Genomic DNA, 16,597 nt, shown 5'->3' on the forward strand with positions numbered 1-16,597 from the left:
CTGGCAGAGTTATGCTGTGCAGGGGCCTCAGCCACAGTCACCCGGGGCAGCAGACGGGTCCCCGTTGCCCCTCGCTCTGTAAGGGTGTTTATGGCCTCTCCCGTGAGCAGGACACTGGCTTGTGTCAGTGAGAAATGAGAATTTTCTTCACTGTCACTCAGGACTGGACCGTTGATGCATAGATGTTCGTGTGTAGAGTGCACACAGCGCGGCAGCTTTGAGGAGAGTCTTACATGTTTCTATGGGCACACAGCAGTTGATGGCTGTGTTTGATGACCCAGTTGGCAGTGGCTTCCTGACATGTGCAGCGGAAATGAGGCTCCCAGCTCTCCCCAGCCGTGCTCTCAGCATGGCACAATGGTGTCCTCAGTCTGCTGTGCAAGGCAGCTTCAGGAGTGAGGGACTGTGTAGTTCCTCGTCATCTTTATTGTTTTCACTGTTCAAAGTTGGTGCTCTTTATTTTGCTCCCCATAACCCAAATACGAAATCAGAGTGCAAATGCCTTGATAATAATTTTTTTGAAAAAGTGCTACATCAGGTCTGGTTAGTCCTACTTTTATTTCAGAATTCAAGATTATGTAAACACTTGACAGATTTCCAGGAAACTTGCTGCGAGAAACCTATAAGAGTCGTGTTTTTTGTATTTCCTTGAATTCTTTAGCCTGTTGGCTTTTGTTTTATAGGATGTAGAGATAGATATTGAACTGGCTCCTGGAGATCAGACCAGCACGCCCAAAACCAAAGAACTTTCCAAAAAGGACATTGGGAACCAGCTGGATATGCTGACCAACAGACACGACAAGTTTCTTGATACCCTGTGGGAGGTGAAGGTCTGTGCGCATGACTGCAGGGATGGGGGGGAAGCCGCCAGTCTCCTCCCACCCCGTTCTGACCATTAAAGCAGGGAACTCCACAGCAGTGGGAACCTCTCCTTGTTTAGACCTCCAGCCCTCTCCTGTCTGCTCAAACCATCGCAGCCCTTCAGCCTTGAAGTGGATGTGTGCCATGTGGATTTGACACAGTTACTGTGTCTTATGTGGGGAAACAAGAGAAGCAGGTTGATTTGCCCATTTCTGTCCTTTAGAGGTCTTTACCAAGAACATAGTGAGATATGCTTGCGTGATTTGTCACGTGCAGTCAGGGAGAGGAGATTGAATAAATATGGTCAGTCAGGTGCTGTGTGGGAGCAGACTCTCCCAGTCCATCTGGTTTTGGGGTCTATGCTGCTGCCGCGTCCACACAGATAGAAACTTAGGGTCTACACTGCTGCCATATCTACACAGATAGGAACTCGGGGTCTAGACCACTGCCGTATCCACACAGATAGGAACTTAGGGTCTCTGCCATTGCTGCCAGAGTGTGATTCATTATGGGTGTTGTTGTTTCTGCTTAGAGGTTGAGAAGCCGTCAGGCTTCAGATCCTGAGACATGTTTGCAGAGTCTTAGAGAGGCAGCGATGATTCATCCCATGTCAGAGTTAGGGTTTCTGCTGTGGCCTAGTGGGTAAAGTTGCTGCCTGCCACGCCAGTATTCCATATGGATGTCCTGGTTGTTCTGCTTCCACTCCAGCTCCCTGCTAATGCACCTGGGAAAGCTTGGACCAACCCCTTCATCCCAGTTCAGCCCTGGCCATTGTGGTCATTCACAAGTGAGCCACCTAGGAGAGATAGATCTCTTTATGTCTCTACTCCTCTCTAGTTGTTACCTTATCAAATAAGCAAATATATATATATATATTTCTAATGTAATAAAGAAGTGGATTAGGAAACAAGTGGAGTGCTGTGGAGACAGGCAGCAGGGATGCGGAGTTGGAGAGGTCAGCATGGAGGTCGCTGCTTTGTCATTCCTGAGCCAGAGTTACGTCATGCTTTTCCCAGGGTGAGATGGGATTATGAAGCATCAGGGCTTCTGCCCCGTGGTTGTCATTCCTGGGCTCCTCTACCTTGGGAAGTGGTGGGCGTGTTGGACAGAATAGTCCCCTCCCCAGGGCGTGGCCTCTGTGTCCTAGTCTCTGCGGCCTGTCCCAGGCTCATGCATGGACAGACCACAGCACCCACATCCGTGTGCTCTGATCTCTGTACACCCGAATGAATCAGACGCGAGTGGAGAGCCGTGGAGTCCCCACTGGCAGCCTGAGCAGAATGATGCTTTGCCAGTCTCTGTGCCTTAAACAACAAGTCTTGGCCTCTGAACCAGAGGCAGGGTGAATCACAGCCATGTGCAGGAGCCAGGCCCCCTCCGCCACTGTCCCCCTTTGGCGCCAGCCTCGTGCCAGACACTAGAATCTCCTGTGCCTTGTGCTTTCCCTGTTTGAACTGTTTGTGTCCTTGGCTTCTGCATTTTGAGAGAAACAGGAACACAAGAGTGATTTCCCTTCTTGGGTTTGCTGGGCGAGAAATGAGAACATAATTGTGACACGCGTATCCTAGGCACTGGGCAGCCAGGATGCAAGCTGTTGCCTGATGCCCTGGAGCCAGGTCAGCTCCAGGCAGCACGGAGGTCTGGCTGTCACTGAGAAACCTTGGCAGGGGCCGCCTGTGGACAGTCACATGTGTGCGTCTCCTATCTGCCTGGATGTTCCATTCCAGTTCATTCCACTTGGTTCTGGCCTTTCCTGTCACGTTGTCCTGTCTTGTCCAGCTCCATTTGCAGACTATACTGGATGTATACTGATGGGCACATCAGATCGTATGCCTCTGGGTCCTGTGCTCACGTCTGCTTCAGCTCTCACATCTGCAGGGCCCTGCCCTGCTCGTGTCCGTGGCCCTCTTACTTGGGCTTTCAGGGTTGTCAGTTCTTCTGTTCTCTGTTGATGAGATCAGTAATATCAGGAGAAGTCCTGAAGACTCAAGCCCGTGCTGGGCCTGGCATAGTAACCTAGCAGTTAAAGTCCCCGTCTTGAGCATGCTGGGATTCTGTATGGGCACTGGTACATGTCCCGGCGGCCCCACTTCCCATCCAGTTCCCTGCTTGTGGCCTGGGAAAGCAGTCGAGGATGGCCCAAGGCCTTGGAACCCTGCACCCGTGAGGGACACTCTGGAGAAGCTCCTGGCTCCTGGCTTCAGATTGGCTCAGCTCCAGCCATTGTGGCCATTTGGGGAGTGAATCTACAGACAGAAGATCTTCTCTGTCTCTCTCTCTCTCTCTTTATATATATATATACACACACATACATATATATATCTGACTTTGCAAAAAAAATAAGTAAATCAAAAAAAAAAAAAAAAAAAAAAAGACTCAGGCATGTGTTAGGGGCCCTGAAGGGCCAAGGGGCTCATCTGTGTTTGGTGCCACATGCACTGTGGGATGGTGTTCACTCAGAAGTATGACTGCTTGAACATGGGGGTGCTTCTCATCAAGAGCGGGAGGGGACAAAAGGAGTGGGGTGCTCAGCCCAACTTTGCCCGCAGACCTGGGCACTGCTCAGTGCCTTTGTGCAGCTGTGTCACACCTCCACCACGCTAGCTGAGAAGACCTGGATCCAGCTGTTCCCCAGACTGTGGAAAATCCTCTCTGACAGACAGCAGCACGTGAGTGTGTTCTCAGCCCTGCTCTGGAGTCGAGGTGGAGTGTTTGGGAAGGATCCTGGCAGCATGCAGTCCGCAGTTTCAAAGGAGGAATCTACACTCTGTGATCTAGCAGTGAACCCTGAGAGCTGCGAGAGAGGCAGTGCCTGGCAGTGTTTGAGCTGACCCCTAAACCCACGTGTTATCTGGTTGCAGGCTCTGGCAGGGGAGATCAGCCCGTTCCTGTGCAGCGGCGGCCACCAGGTACAGCATGACTGTCAGCCCAGTGCGCTGAACTGCTTTGTGGAGGCTATGTCCCAGTGCGTGCCCCCAATCCCCATCAGGCTTTGCGTCCTCAAGTACCTGGGCAAGACGCACAACCTGTGGCTGCGGTCCACACTCATGCTGGAGCACCAGGCCTTCGAGAAGGGCCTGAGCCTGCAGATGAAGCCGAAGCAGACGGGCGAGTTCTATGAGCAGGAGTGCATCACGCCGCCCCAGCAGGTGTGTCGGTTGTATCTTCCTTGATGGGGGCATTGCACTTGGAACTCAGAACCATGGCATTGTCCTGTTGGACAGCCATGGTTCTGGGGTCACATGTGCTTAGGCCCATGGTGTGTGCTTTTCAGGAGATCCTGGATTCCCTTGCCGAGCTCTACTCCCTGCTGCAGGAGGACATGTGGGCTGGCCTGTGGCAGAAGCGCTGCAAGTACTCGGAGACGGCCACAGCCATCGCTTATGAGCAGCAGGGCTTCTTTGAAAGGTGTCCGTGGTGGGCGGGGCGGCAGGTGGTGCAGTCTCTGATGGCTGTTGAGTCACTTTCTCAACAGAGTGTCCTCGGCTCAGGGCTCACAGTTTGAAGCGTTCAAGTCCTGCCCTTAGGTGATGGCCCGAGATGGAGCTCCAGCCCTGCCAGTTGCGGGCATTTGCAGGGTAGACCAGCAGAAGAAAGATCTGAATCTGTATGCCTCTCCCTTTCATATAAATAAAACCAAATATGCAATAAATCCTGCACATAAAGGCTCTTTGGTTAAAGTCTCGGTTTTGGAGAAAGTTATATATGACAGTGAGCTGACCTGACCAGCTCTGCACATACCCTGGCCATGCTACAAGTCCTCACTGCCAGGGGAGAAGCATGCAAACCATCCCAAATTCTGTAGCCCTAGATGTTAGTGTGGCTTTTACCACCTGCGGCTGCTGTTTGGTTGGAACCAGAAGGGAGATTGCGTTTGGCCCCTGAGTGTGTGAATCCTCAGATCTGTCTGTTCCCTGAGCATGGGCCACTGTTGAAAACGTGGCACTCAGCAGCAGGACACAGCCTTGGACATACAGGCATGGCGCTGTGCCCCCACCCTGATGAAACCTGAAGAAGTGGTTCTGTCCCATGCCACATGGGGTCTCATGCAGAAGGGTGCAGGGGTCACGTGGTCTGAGAGAGGAGGTACTTCCAGCTCTGTAACCTCACTTGTCCCAAACAGTTGAGCCAAGGCAGTAAAAACAATCAGAAAACAGCTGCAGTTTCTCAGCAGTGGGTTGAGAGCATCTTGTGTTTTTAGGCACAGGAGTCATATGAAAAGGCAATGGATAAAGCCAAGAAGGAACACGAGCGGAGTAACACATCCCCGCCGTCTTCCCCGAGTACCAGCTCTGGGAGGACCACTGGATCCGGTGAGCTGCGGTCCACTGTGACAGTCGTGGGAGACCTTCTCAGAGGGGACTGCTCTCTGGCCGCACACAAGGAGCAGGAGTCAGCCACAGCTACAATGCTGCAGGCTCCTAGGCTCTCACTGGGGGTGGGCTGCTTGGGCTGCTGGAAGCAGGTGGGTCCCTGCAGTGGGATCTCTGCCCAGCACCCGTGCTGTGCCTGCTGTGTCTTCCCTAGGAGGGAAACAGGCTGTGTAACATCCTGTCCTCTCCCCCTTGGACTTGAGCCACCACATCCCCATCCAGGGGCCTGAATTCGCTTCTCACTGCAGCCCCCAGCTTAGGATGACCCTGTGAGGAAACGGGGTGGCTCTAGTGGGTGGGTTTCTGCTTGCCCACATGGAGACCCAGACTGTGTTCCAGTCTCTGGCTTCAGCCCCCCTTGGCATCACATGTGTCTGGGCAGTGAACCTGAGGGTAGAAAGTCCCCTCCGTCCAGTAAATGGAGAACCCCACCCAGCAACATGGCTGCACCTGTGAGTTGAGAACTGAGACCTTCTTTCCCTGACTACCTGAACTCACAGGTGCTCGAAAGAGTTGAACCAGTGGGAGGCCTTGACGGAGTATGGCCAGTCCAAAGGACACATCAACCCCTACCTGGTCCTGGAGTGCGCATGGCGTGTGTCCAACTGGACTGCCATGAAGGAGGCACTGGTGCAGGTGAGACACCCTCTCCCTGCCCCCTGGCGTGGAAGCAACAAGGCTGGGGTGGCCTGTGGCCACCTGCATTCCCTTGACTGCAGAGCCAGTGTCTGCTGGGAGTTTCTGTTCCTTCAGAGCAGGCCTAGACTGAGCTCTAGGAAGCAGACACCTGTCCTGAGTCTGACCCCCATAGACACCACGGTTGGGTCCTCGTTCAGTTATGATGCCCTGTGTTGCTGTGGTGGCCTGTCAGGTGGGGCCATCAGAGGAACAAGGTGGCAGAAACACTACTGGAACCCAGGCACAGGCTGGGCTCCCGGGAGCTGCAGGCAGTCGGCAGAAGCCTCTTGTGCGAGGTGAAGCGCCCTGTGCGTGTGACCCACCTGCTGAGAGGTCAGTGAGAGTGAGGTTCAGCTGTACTTTGCTTTCTTGTCAGTTTTCCCCAGGAATGAATGCATTGTGGGAGGCTGGGGCTCAGCGCATCCTTCTCAGTTACCGAGGCACTGACGCTGTGTGGGGGCGCTGGCATGACGTGACGCTGTTTTCTCTGAGGACCCCCAGCCTGCCTGGCATGCCTGCTCTGTTTTTCCATTCTTCTGCCCCTGGGTCCACCCAGCGTTTCCACATATCCAGGAGCACTCTTGGGCACTTCTGTTTCATCCCTGGGTGGGAGTTCCATCCAAGTTGTCTGAAGAATTCAGAGGAAGTACAGATACTTCTAAGATTGTCTTCTGGGATTTCTCCCAGTGCCTTTGCATCCAGGTGATTTCCCACTGCCTCCTTGTCGGCCCCTTCCTGGTCATCTGTGTGGTGCTGTCATTGTGGAGGTCAAGGGCAGGAAAGGCTGTCACCATCTCCTGCTTCAGTGGAGGGTGTACAAGTGGCTGAAGAGCAGTGACACACTGGGCCGGGGTGGGCTCCCTCACCTCGAGCCTCAGCAGTGACACACTGGGCCGGGGTGGGCTCCCTCACCTCGAGCCTCAGCAGTGACACACTGGGCCGGGGTGGGCTCCGTCAGCTCGAGCCTCAGCAGTGACACACTGGGCCGGGGTGGGCTCCCTCACCTCAAGCCTCAGGTGCTGGCTTGTGTTGCAGCGGCCATGCATAGTTCTTATGCAATGTAGAGTGCTGGGCAACAGAGATGTGGGACAGTGTTACCTGCAGGTGCAAAAGGGCCCAAGGCTGGACTTGCACCCCAGGGTCTGAGAGGGTGCCTGTTGGCCAAAGGCGGGTGGGGAAAGTGTGTGTGTCAGCGCTTCTCACTGTCCCTCAGGCTGACCAGTAAGCTGACCTGGCCGGCTCTGCACATACCCTGGTCACTGCCAGGGGAGAAGCATGCAAACAGTGTGCAGTCAGTGAGCCTCATGCTGCCTTGACTGGCAGTGGCTGTGTGCTGCTGTTGCTGTGTGGCTTGGCATGACTCCTTTGCTAGTGTCTTTCCATGAGGGGAAAGTGCAGGTGCTGCCTCTGTTCCTGGGGTCCTGGCAGGGACGGTGGTGATGAGCAGGATCCTGGGGCTGTTGAATCGCATCGCAGTGCCGCAGGGGACATACAGTTGGTGTGCGGTGATGCTGGCCCAGCCACTGGGGGAGGGGGTTGGAATGTCTGAGTATCCTCACTGTTGCAGTCAGGTAGTGGTTGGGGGGAGAGCGGGGTTGTGCTGTGTCAGAAACTCAACCTGTTCTATAATCTGTGGTTTTGGGGTCCCCTGTGCCCCCGAGGGTGCCACTGGAGGTGCTTTTCTTTTTTTTTTTCTTGAAAATACTCCTTTTATTAGTGAAAAAAACTTAGAAAGAAATGCACACACTGTGTGTTTGTATTGCAAGAACACAATGCAAGGTGCTGTTATGAAACTAAAGCACAAAAACTATGAAAACAATGTGCAAAAGATATGAGATGAAAAAGCAACAGCCTGGAAGCAAAGACCAAATCTTAACCAGAATCCCTTCTTTAAAATACAGATTTTTTTCCCCTATAAATTGTAATTAACAGAATGAATTTTCAGTGAGTGCAATAAAATTGCTTGAGTGTAACAATAACACGTACCAAACACAGCGTTTCTGTTTTTTTTGGGGGGGGGAATACATTATTTCTTTGCATTTTATTACATTTGATTATTATTATTATCATTTTATGATACAGTTCCATAAGCTCTAGGTATTTCCTTTATCCCAGCCCCAATTCAATCCCCCCCCGCTTAGTTCTTCTATATCATTACTAAAGTATAGTTCTTCATACACAGTCATATGTCCATCATTGTGGGCATGGACAGTGGCAGAGTCCAGCATCCTATTGTCAAGCTATAGTAAACAGTTTCATTGTAAGTCCATCTTTGTCTGGAAGTAGAAATGCATGCTGCATTGTATCCTCACATCTGGATATGTTAGTTTCCATTTCACAGTTACTGTACATTCCCTCAAATGAAAAGTCATAATACAAAATCAACAATACAAAGTTGGGCTGAGAGCCGTGGCCTAGTGGCTAAAGTCCTCTCCTTGAATGCGCCCCGAGATCCCATATGGGCACCAATTCTAATCCCAGCAGCTCCACTTCCCATCCAGCTCCCTGCTTGTGGCCTGGGAAAGCAGTCGAGGATGGCCCAAAGCCTTGGGACCCTGCACCCACGTGGGAGACCCGGAAGAGGTTCCAGGTTCCGGGCTTCGAATCGCTGCGCACCGGCTGTTGCAGCAGATGGAAGATCTTCCTCTCTGTTTGTCCTCCTCTCTGTATATCTGACTTTGTAATAAAATAAATAAATATTCAAAAAAACAATAGAAAGAAAAATACAAATTTACAATGCCATGAAGTCAAATAACACGTTACTAAATATGACAAGAACCATTACACAGTTACTACACATCCCCTTAAATGAGGAGCCACAAAACAAAATCAACATCAGGGAGAAAAAAATTAGCAACACCATGAAGTTCAATAATATGCTTCTAAATGACTATCATGTAGTTGAGGAAATGAAAGTCAAGAACCTTCTTGAAGAAAATGATGCTACTCTATGATCTATGAGTCATTGAATGATTTAATCAAAAGAAAATGTTTTAAAGAGATGAAACTAACCGAAAACATCAAATCCCATGCGATATAGTTTCCGCTGATTTTTTGTGGTTTAGTGTGTCTCTTCTAGATAACAAATAGATGAGTTTTGTTTATTAATCCAGTGCACTAATCTATGACGTTTGAGCTTAAGCCATTTACATTCAGAGTTTAATATACATGGGTGGTACTTTGGTCCTGTCCTTTTAGGAATGGGTGTTCATTGGTTTAGTGTTCTCTTGTCATTCTCCTGGGATGTTCTTCCCATTTGCCTTTGGTTTTGTTGGGTGCTATTCCTCTTCTCTGTCAAGAGAATATCTTGAAGTATCATTTGTATGGCAGGTTTAGAAGAGGCAAATTCTTTTAACTTTTCTTCACTGTGGAAGAATTTTATTTCATTTTCCAAGACAAAGAAAGCTTTGCTGAATATGTTATCCTAGGCCGACAATTTTTTCTTTTAGAATCTGGAATATGTGACTCCATTTTCTTCTTGCCTGTAGAGTTTCCTGTGAGAGGTGTCCTGTGAGTTTGATTGGCATTCCTTTATATGTCAGCTGATTTTTTTCATGTGCACATATAAGGATCTTTTCCTTATGTTCGATTAAAGAGAGCTTGAAGATCATGAGTCTTGGTGAAGATCTCTTTTGGTCAAGCCTGTCAGGAGTTCTGTGCCTCTCCTAGATGTTGTTTCCAAATTCTTTCTCTAGATTAGGGAAATTTTTCTTTATGATTTCATTAAGTATATTTGTAAAACCAGTTTCTCTTTCTGCACCTTCTGGGACTCCCATAACTTTTTTTTTTAAGATTTATTTATTTTGGGGAGTGGGAGGGTTGTCCTGGGACTCTGAGAAGTGGATCTGGACCTCCTCAGCGTGCCATGCGGCTGGAGTGGGGGAGGAGCTAGGAGCACCCGGGCGGAGGCCTGAGCGTCTCAACCCCTGGGCAGTCATGCTGCCCTGGCTGCTCGGGTTCCGCGCCACGATTCCAGCCTAGCACAGCCAGGCTTACCACCATGTACGTACGTACATGGGGTGAGTGGATTGTGGGCGGCTTCCTGATTTGCTGGAATCCTGGTTTGATGTCCCTCTTTTGGTATTGGGGGGGTTGTCCCGGGACTCTGAGAAGCAGATCTGGACCTCCTCAGTGCACCATGCGGCTGGAGTAGGGGAGGAGCTAGGAGGACCTGGGTGGAGGCCTGAGCGTATCAACACCTGGGCAGCCATGCTGCCCGGGGTGCTTGGGTTCCCCGACACGATTCCAGCCTAGCACAGCCTGGCTTACCACCACATACGTACGTACATTGGGTGAGCTGATTGCAGTCAGCCAGTGCGCCATTTGGTGCCAGGCTGTGCCTGCTGGCCGCCCAGCCAGGAAATTCTGGAATTTGATTTCTTTGATATGCTACATGAGTCGCTCCATGCTGAACCCACAGTTCTCTGAGAATGTGTATTAGTCCTTAAGATTCTCAATGGCAGTAAATCTTCCTCTGAAGAACCTGTAGTCACTTTATAGTGCAGATTACCAACACCAGTTCCTTCAAAAGCAAAATTCCGGGCTTGTCCAGCAGGATACCCCATTACCTGATAGGAGGAGGGATCAGCAGAGGGGTCACAGAAGGCAAGACCATGACATTGTCTGGCATTCGAGAACCATACTCGGGGCTAGAATGTGTCAGGTATGTGTGGACCAATCCCTGTGCAAACTCTGACCCCACTGGATGGTTTAGAAGGGCCGGTAGAGTCTATGCAGGAGGCATGACAGTCTATGGGGCGCACTGGGCTGACCCAGAGCAACCTCTGGCATACTTAACACTGGCTGGGAACAGGCCTGCTTGGGGAGCTTGGGGGAGGCCTTGGCTAGGTGGAGGTTACCACTAAAGGGCGCAGGAACTGGAAGGAGACTGAGTTCTGGTCGGGTCACAGTTGTAATCCCTTGGCACAAACAAGGATTCGGACTTGACGCACCATGCCGGGTTTGACCGCAACACAGTTTGGTGCTCTGGAGGACCAGGGTAGATGTAGGACGGACTCGGCTAGGTTTCAACACCAACTGAGCCATATATGAGCTATCTGTGGGTATGGTCGAGCCGTGGCTGGGCTGAAACTCAACAGCAGGAACCAGAATGGGTTGAAGAGCGGTGCTGGCCAAAGGACCTGCTGGTATGCGTGAAGCCTGACACCAGGAAGTGGTCTGATGGAGGAATCTGAACAGTTCCTCTGACAGGACACTGACCCTAGAAATAAACGCAGGAAGTATGGAGGTAAACAACCCAGAAGAGGCTTTGGAAAGTGACCCACTGGCATACATTTGGCTCGGGTTGGGGGCAGACCAGGCTGAGTCGGTTTACGTCATCCACTGGCAAATCTGAGCGCTGGAACTGTGTAGGGGCCTGGCCAGGTTTGTTTGCGATAAAAATAGTACAACACACCAAATGCCAAGGTGAAATGGCCTGTGCCAATAGGGAATGCAGCACCCAACCAGCACACCTCCCACTGGTTTAGGTGAGGGATGAGTGTGTGATGGGCAGAGCCAGGAAGAGCTGCAATACTCATTGGTTCCAATGGAGGTCAGGGCTGAGAATAGAACCAACCCGGGGGTTACAACCACCAGCTGATCGGAGTGATGGACTGTGGCGGGCACTGTGCTTAATAGTAGTGCATGTAGGAGCCTGGACTGGGAACACCTCAAAGTTTCTTTGGGGATTCCCCTGAACAAAATGGAGGAATCAAAACATTAACCGAGAAAAGATAGAAGATGGAGTAGATCAATCAACCACCTTAGCTATATGTTTTCAGCGAAAAACTGGACAAGGGGAAACTCTAAGATGGACTATGTCAATCAGTGGACTCTGCACCAGTCTCATCATACCTGGATTGTTGCGGATGATATGTTGGAGCTTCTAATTGATCGAGGTGACGCTCTGCTGGATCTGCCTTTAAGCCTGAGAGGGCCTCCCTAAGAGGCCGTTGAACTTGACTGGACAAGTGGGATGCTGGACTCTGTATGGTGTGAGCTTTTAATTAGGGAATCTCAACAGAACTTGAGCTGTGGTTATGCATCAAGGTGAAGGAACTCACCATGGGGGAAAGATTTGGGGTGAAGGGGGGAGAATCCAAGAACCTATGAAATTGTGTCATGTAATACAATGTAATTAATGAATAAATGAATAGAAAAAAAAGATTCATTTATTTTTTGTGGAAGGTCAGATATACAGAGAGGAAAACCTTCCATCCGATGATTCATTCCCCAAGTGACCACAATGGCTGCTGCTGCTGTGCCAGTCCGAACCTGGGAACCTGGAACATCTTCCAGGTCTCCCGCATGGGTGCAGGGTCCCAAGACTTTGGGCCATCCTCGACTGCTTTCCCAGGCCACAAGCAGGGAGCTGGATGGGAAGCGGAGCTGCCGGGATTAGAACTGGCGCCCATATGGGATCCCGGGGAGCATTCAAGGAGAGGACTTTAGCCACTAGGCCATGGCTCTGGGCCCATCCCATAACTCTTATATTTGACCTCTTAATAGTGTCTTTCATTTCTTGAATACTTTTTTTGGCCTGATTCAGCTCTGCTTCCAGCTTTTTGTTTGCTTCTCCCTGATGACAGGAAAATCTTCCAATTCTGAGATTCTTTCTTCTGCTTGCTTCATTCTATTTTGGAGACTCTCCACTTTTCTTTTAATTTGCTCTACTGTGTTCTTAATTTCTGATATGTCAGCCTTGATTTGCTTTATTGCTTCCTTAAATTCTTTGAACTGTTGTATGTGCTTCTCATTGTTGATCAGAAGCTTTGAAATGAATTTTATGAATTCTGTATCCCCCATTTTCTTGATGTCTTCCTCAGTTAACTCTGAGGTTGGCAAAAGGTTTTGCTCCTTTGCAAGGGAGTTTTCAGTACTATTCATTGTGCCTTTGTCTCTTCTTTTGCTCTTAGTCATTGTACTTCTGGTTAGCAGAGTCTTCTCCTTGGAGTAGGTTTCTAAGCTCTCTCACCCACAGGTCTACAGTTCGATTTTACTTATTGCAGTTAGTACACAACTCTTTGCTTGCAGCCAATTGTGCTACTCCCTCCAGCGAGTTCCAGGTCTGGGTTCTTGTCTTAGATTTCCACCAAGAACTCCGTAGCCCCAACTCCTGGCTCCCCACTTTCCACCTCCTGTGATACCATAGTGAGGTTGCACCATTGTCTCTGCAACCTTTCTCCTACTTTCAGTTGGAGCAGGTCCCAGGATTAGGGAGACACCAGGTATCCTATTTAGCTAGGTTGTTGGTGGCACTGATCTTGCTGGGACCTGTTGGACGTCTGGCCTGGGTGCCACACGGACCTATTTTGATTCATAGAATTCAAAGTCAGTATTATTTTGATTCATAGAATTCAAAGTCAGTATTATTTTCTGCAGTTCACGGAACTCAGTGAGTTCTTGCGAGCTCAGCACATGCGCAGTCCATTGTTGTCCCTTGCAGTCCTAACGTTTTTGCCACAGTGTACAAAATGGCACCTGACGTGCCCCTACTGGATTTCTTGATCTGCTGGCCATCAGATCTGAGGGCTACCCAGACCTGTCTTGGGTGGAACCTATAGGATGCCATGTTGTTGCAGTTTACCAAGTCAGAAACAAGTTCTCTCCCAGCTCAGCGTATACTTACTCCTTTCCCTTGCTTTTGCCTCTTTAGGCAAAATGGTGCCCAGTTCAGCTCTAGGAGGCTGACTGGGCTATGAAATCCATGCTGTTCTTGCACTTCCCATCTGTGGTCTGCTGCTCTGTCTCTGCTCCTGGTCAAATCAAACGGACCAGCAGGACGGACAGTTCTTTGTCTGGGTTCACCTCCCAATTTCCCAGTGAAAGTGCCTTCCCACCTGGTTGCTGGTGGAGTTCAGATCACTGTTAGCTGAATGCGGCTGGATTATCAGTGACTGCAACACCACACCCTTGTGTCCACTGCTTTCCTGTGTCTCACAATCTCTAGGTACCCCTCTGTTGCTGTTCTGTCCTTTCCTATCTCCTGGAATGTGTCTTCTCTGCTTCATCCTGATGAACTGTTTCTCCATCTGTTTAAAGGTGTCCTTACCCTGTTCCACCATCTTGATTCTCCCTGGCTAAGTGGCTTGGGGGTCTTCTTTCACCCACACGTCCTGGCATCTGTTCAGTCAGTGCTGTGTTTGAAAGCTTGAGTTTGTCATCACTTACATTTCTAAATGCTTTGAAAGAGAGTGGTAGGATATAGCCGTGTTAAGATGTTTCCTCCAGAAAGGGCTCTCAGAGGGGTCAGTGCTGTGGCACAGCAGACGAAAGCTGCCACCTGTGATGCTGGCAAGCCATATGAGTGCCTGTCCAGGCCTTGGCTGCTGTGCTGCCCACCCACCTCCCTACTAAGGGCTTGGGAAAGCAGCAGAAGATGGCTCAGGTGCTTGGTCCCTGCACCCACATAGGAGATCCAGCCTAGCCCCAGCCCTTGTGCCCATATATGGATGAATCCAGTGCAAACAAGATCTCTCCCGCGTCTTTCAAATAAACATTTTTTCAAGTTGAGAGTGAGTGGCTCTCGGGGCAGGAGTGAAGCCTGTGTGTGCACATGGCCCCATGCCCCAGGGACAGCAGCACTGGGGCCAGGCTTGTCACCTTCACAGCAGAGAACCAGCATCCAGGAGCCATCTCCTAGTGGATAACAATGCCTGGCTTTCACGTGACAGTAGTAAGTTCTTTAAACACCTGTGGTTCTTGTAAGCTTTAATTAGTTCCTGAACAAGCTTGATTAATTCCTCAGAGTAACACCGTGAGCTGGAAGCAATTCCGAATTATTCCAGTTCTTTTCATTCTGGAATCGGCGTGTTTCTGGTGCTTTATAAGCACACCAGCTCACTGGAGCAGAGTGATTCTGTTCACTTGGCCTTTCACTTTTCTTTTTGGGGAAACTACCTAATGGCTGGTGTGCCATTAGCAAGAGAAGGAGGAAGAGAAGGATAGGTAGCCTTACATAAGTCAGTCCACTAAGAAAGTCTGTGTTTAGAGCTTGTTTTGTTGTTGTTGTCATTGTTTTGTTTTTCCTCAATTTTTTTTTGTTTTCTTTTTTTTCTAATCTTCAATTTTCTTTTTAATATTGTTTACATAGTTGAGAGTGATGCATGCCCCTGTGGGCTTCTGATGAGGGCGTGAAGGTTCAGGTGTGGAGGAAGGTGAATGGGACACATGTGCGTCTTCGGAGGAGGATGGGGAGAGGGCTGCTCCTTGCTGGTTATGATACATCAGCCCCTGGGGATGGGAGACAGTCCTTTGCTGATGCCCTGGAGACACTGTTGTGGGGTAGAATATTCCAAGGGTGTTACTTCAGTGGTTATGAGAGCCCTGAGATGTTGTTAGTTTTGTTGCTCCCAAGTTGAGAAAATCTTTCCAAGGTCTGCTGGTTGACAGAGTCCACCTAGTGCATCCACAGACCCAGGAGCATGTCCAACCGTATTTCCCACGAGCTGATGGGTGCAGCCCAGCAAGCCTGCCACAGACCCAGTCTTCATGCATAGCAGTGGGTGCTGTGACCTAGTTGTGGTGACCCCTAAAGAGCCTGGTGCCTCTTTATTGCTTTGTATAATTGATGACAAAAAGAGGTCTCTATATTCTTTGACCCTTGCACCGATGAGTGGCCATCACTTCTTGTGTAACGTTTTTTATCTTAGGTGGAAGTAAGCTGCCCGAAAGAAATGGCTTGGAAAGTCAACATGTACCGAGGATACCTGGCCATCTGCCACCCTGAGGAGCAGCAGCTCAGCTTCATCGAGCGCCTGGTCGAGATGGCCAGCAGCCTGGCCATTCGTGAGTGGCGATGGCTGCCCCACGTCATGTCCCACGTACACACACCTCTTCTGCAGGTGAGTGTAGTGCTCCCCACCTGGTCCTTGCTCACATCCAGGCTCATGTCCAGGTTTGTGGCCTGAGCCTTTGTCTTGTCTTTACCTCGTAAGCTCATCCTCAGGAAAAAGAAGGTGGAGCCAAATGCAGAAAGTGCCAAGGCTGAGTCTCCATTGCAGCTTTCAGAAAGACAGTATGAGGCCGCGTGTGTGTAAGGATGTCGTGACCCTGCAGTCCTACTCCTTAGGTTTGGACCTAAGATAAAGTAAAGTGGAGCCACATAAACCTGTACAGGAATGTTTGTAGCACATCGGTCACAGCAGCCAAAATATGGAAGCAAGCTGGAGAAGTCGATGCCTCCACTCGATTTAGCCACAGGAGACCTGAATGCCACATCCACGCTGCAGCATGGTTACCTCAAGAGCATGCTCAGTGAGCCAGTCCTAGAAGGCCACACCTCTCGTGATCTCATTCTTGTGAAATGTCCACAAAAGGACTGGGACAAAGAACAGCAGCCATCAGGGGTCAGGCCTTGAGAATGGAGCATGGCTGCTGGTGGGGGCTCCTTGCGGGGACATGACAACTGTTGTTAGTGGTGATGGCTGCAAGGGCTGGGTAGGGAGTTCAGCACTGGGTATCTAGGGTTTAGGGAGAATAAAACAGACACACTCGTAAGTGGTGCCATTCAGATGGTGCTCGTGAGCCCTCAGAGTCTGCCAGAGCCAAGCTTTAGGGTTTGGACTGGATCGTGGGAAAGGAGGATGAGGCTGGTATTACACACTGGCAACCACAGCGCCATGCAGAGGAGGGAGGAAGAGGAGGAGCAATTTGGGGCTTTCCCATTAGCAAGCATTAGTGCC

The 16,597-nt window shown here is 50.2% G+C and overlaps 1 pseudogene; it reads left to right on the top strand.

The window, feature by feature from the left end:
- The window catches only part of LOC131478237 (transformation/transcription domain-associated protein-like), a 72,569-nt pseudogene that overhangs the window by 37,311 nt on the left and 18,661 nt on the right, over positions 1-16,597 (top strand).

The sequence above is a fragment of the Ochotona princeps genome, chromosome 2, assembly GCF_030435755.1.
Source record: "Ochotona princeps isolate mOchPri1 chromosome 2, mOchPri1.hap1, whole genome shotgun sequence".
NCBI lineage: Eukaryota > Metazoa > Chordata > Mammalia > Lagomorpha > Ochotonidae > Ochotona > Ochotona princeps.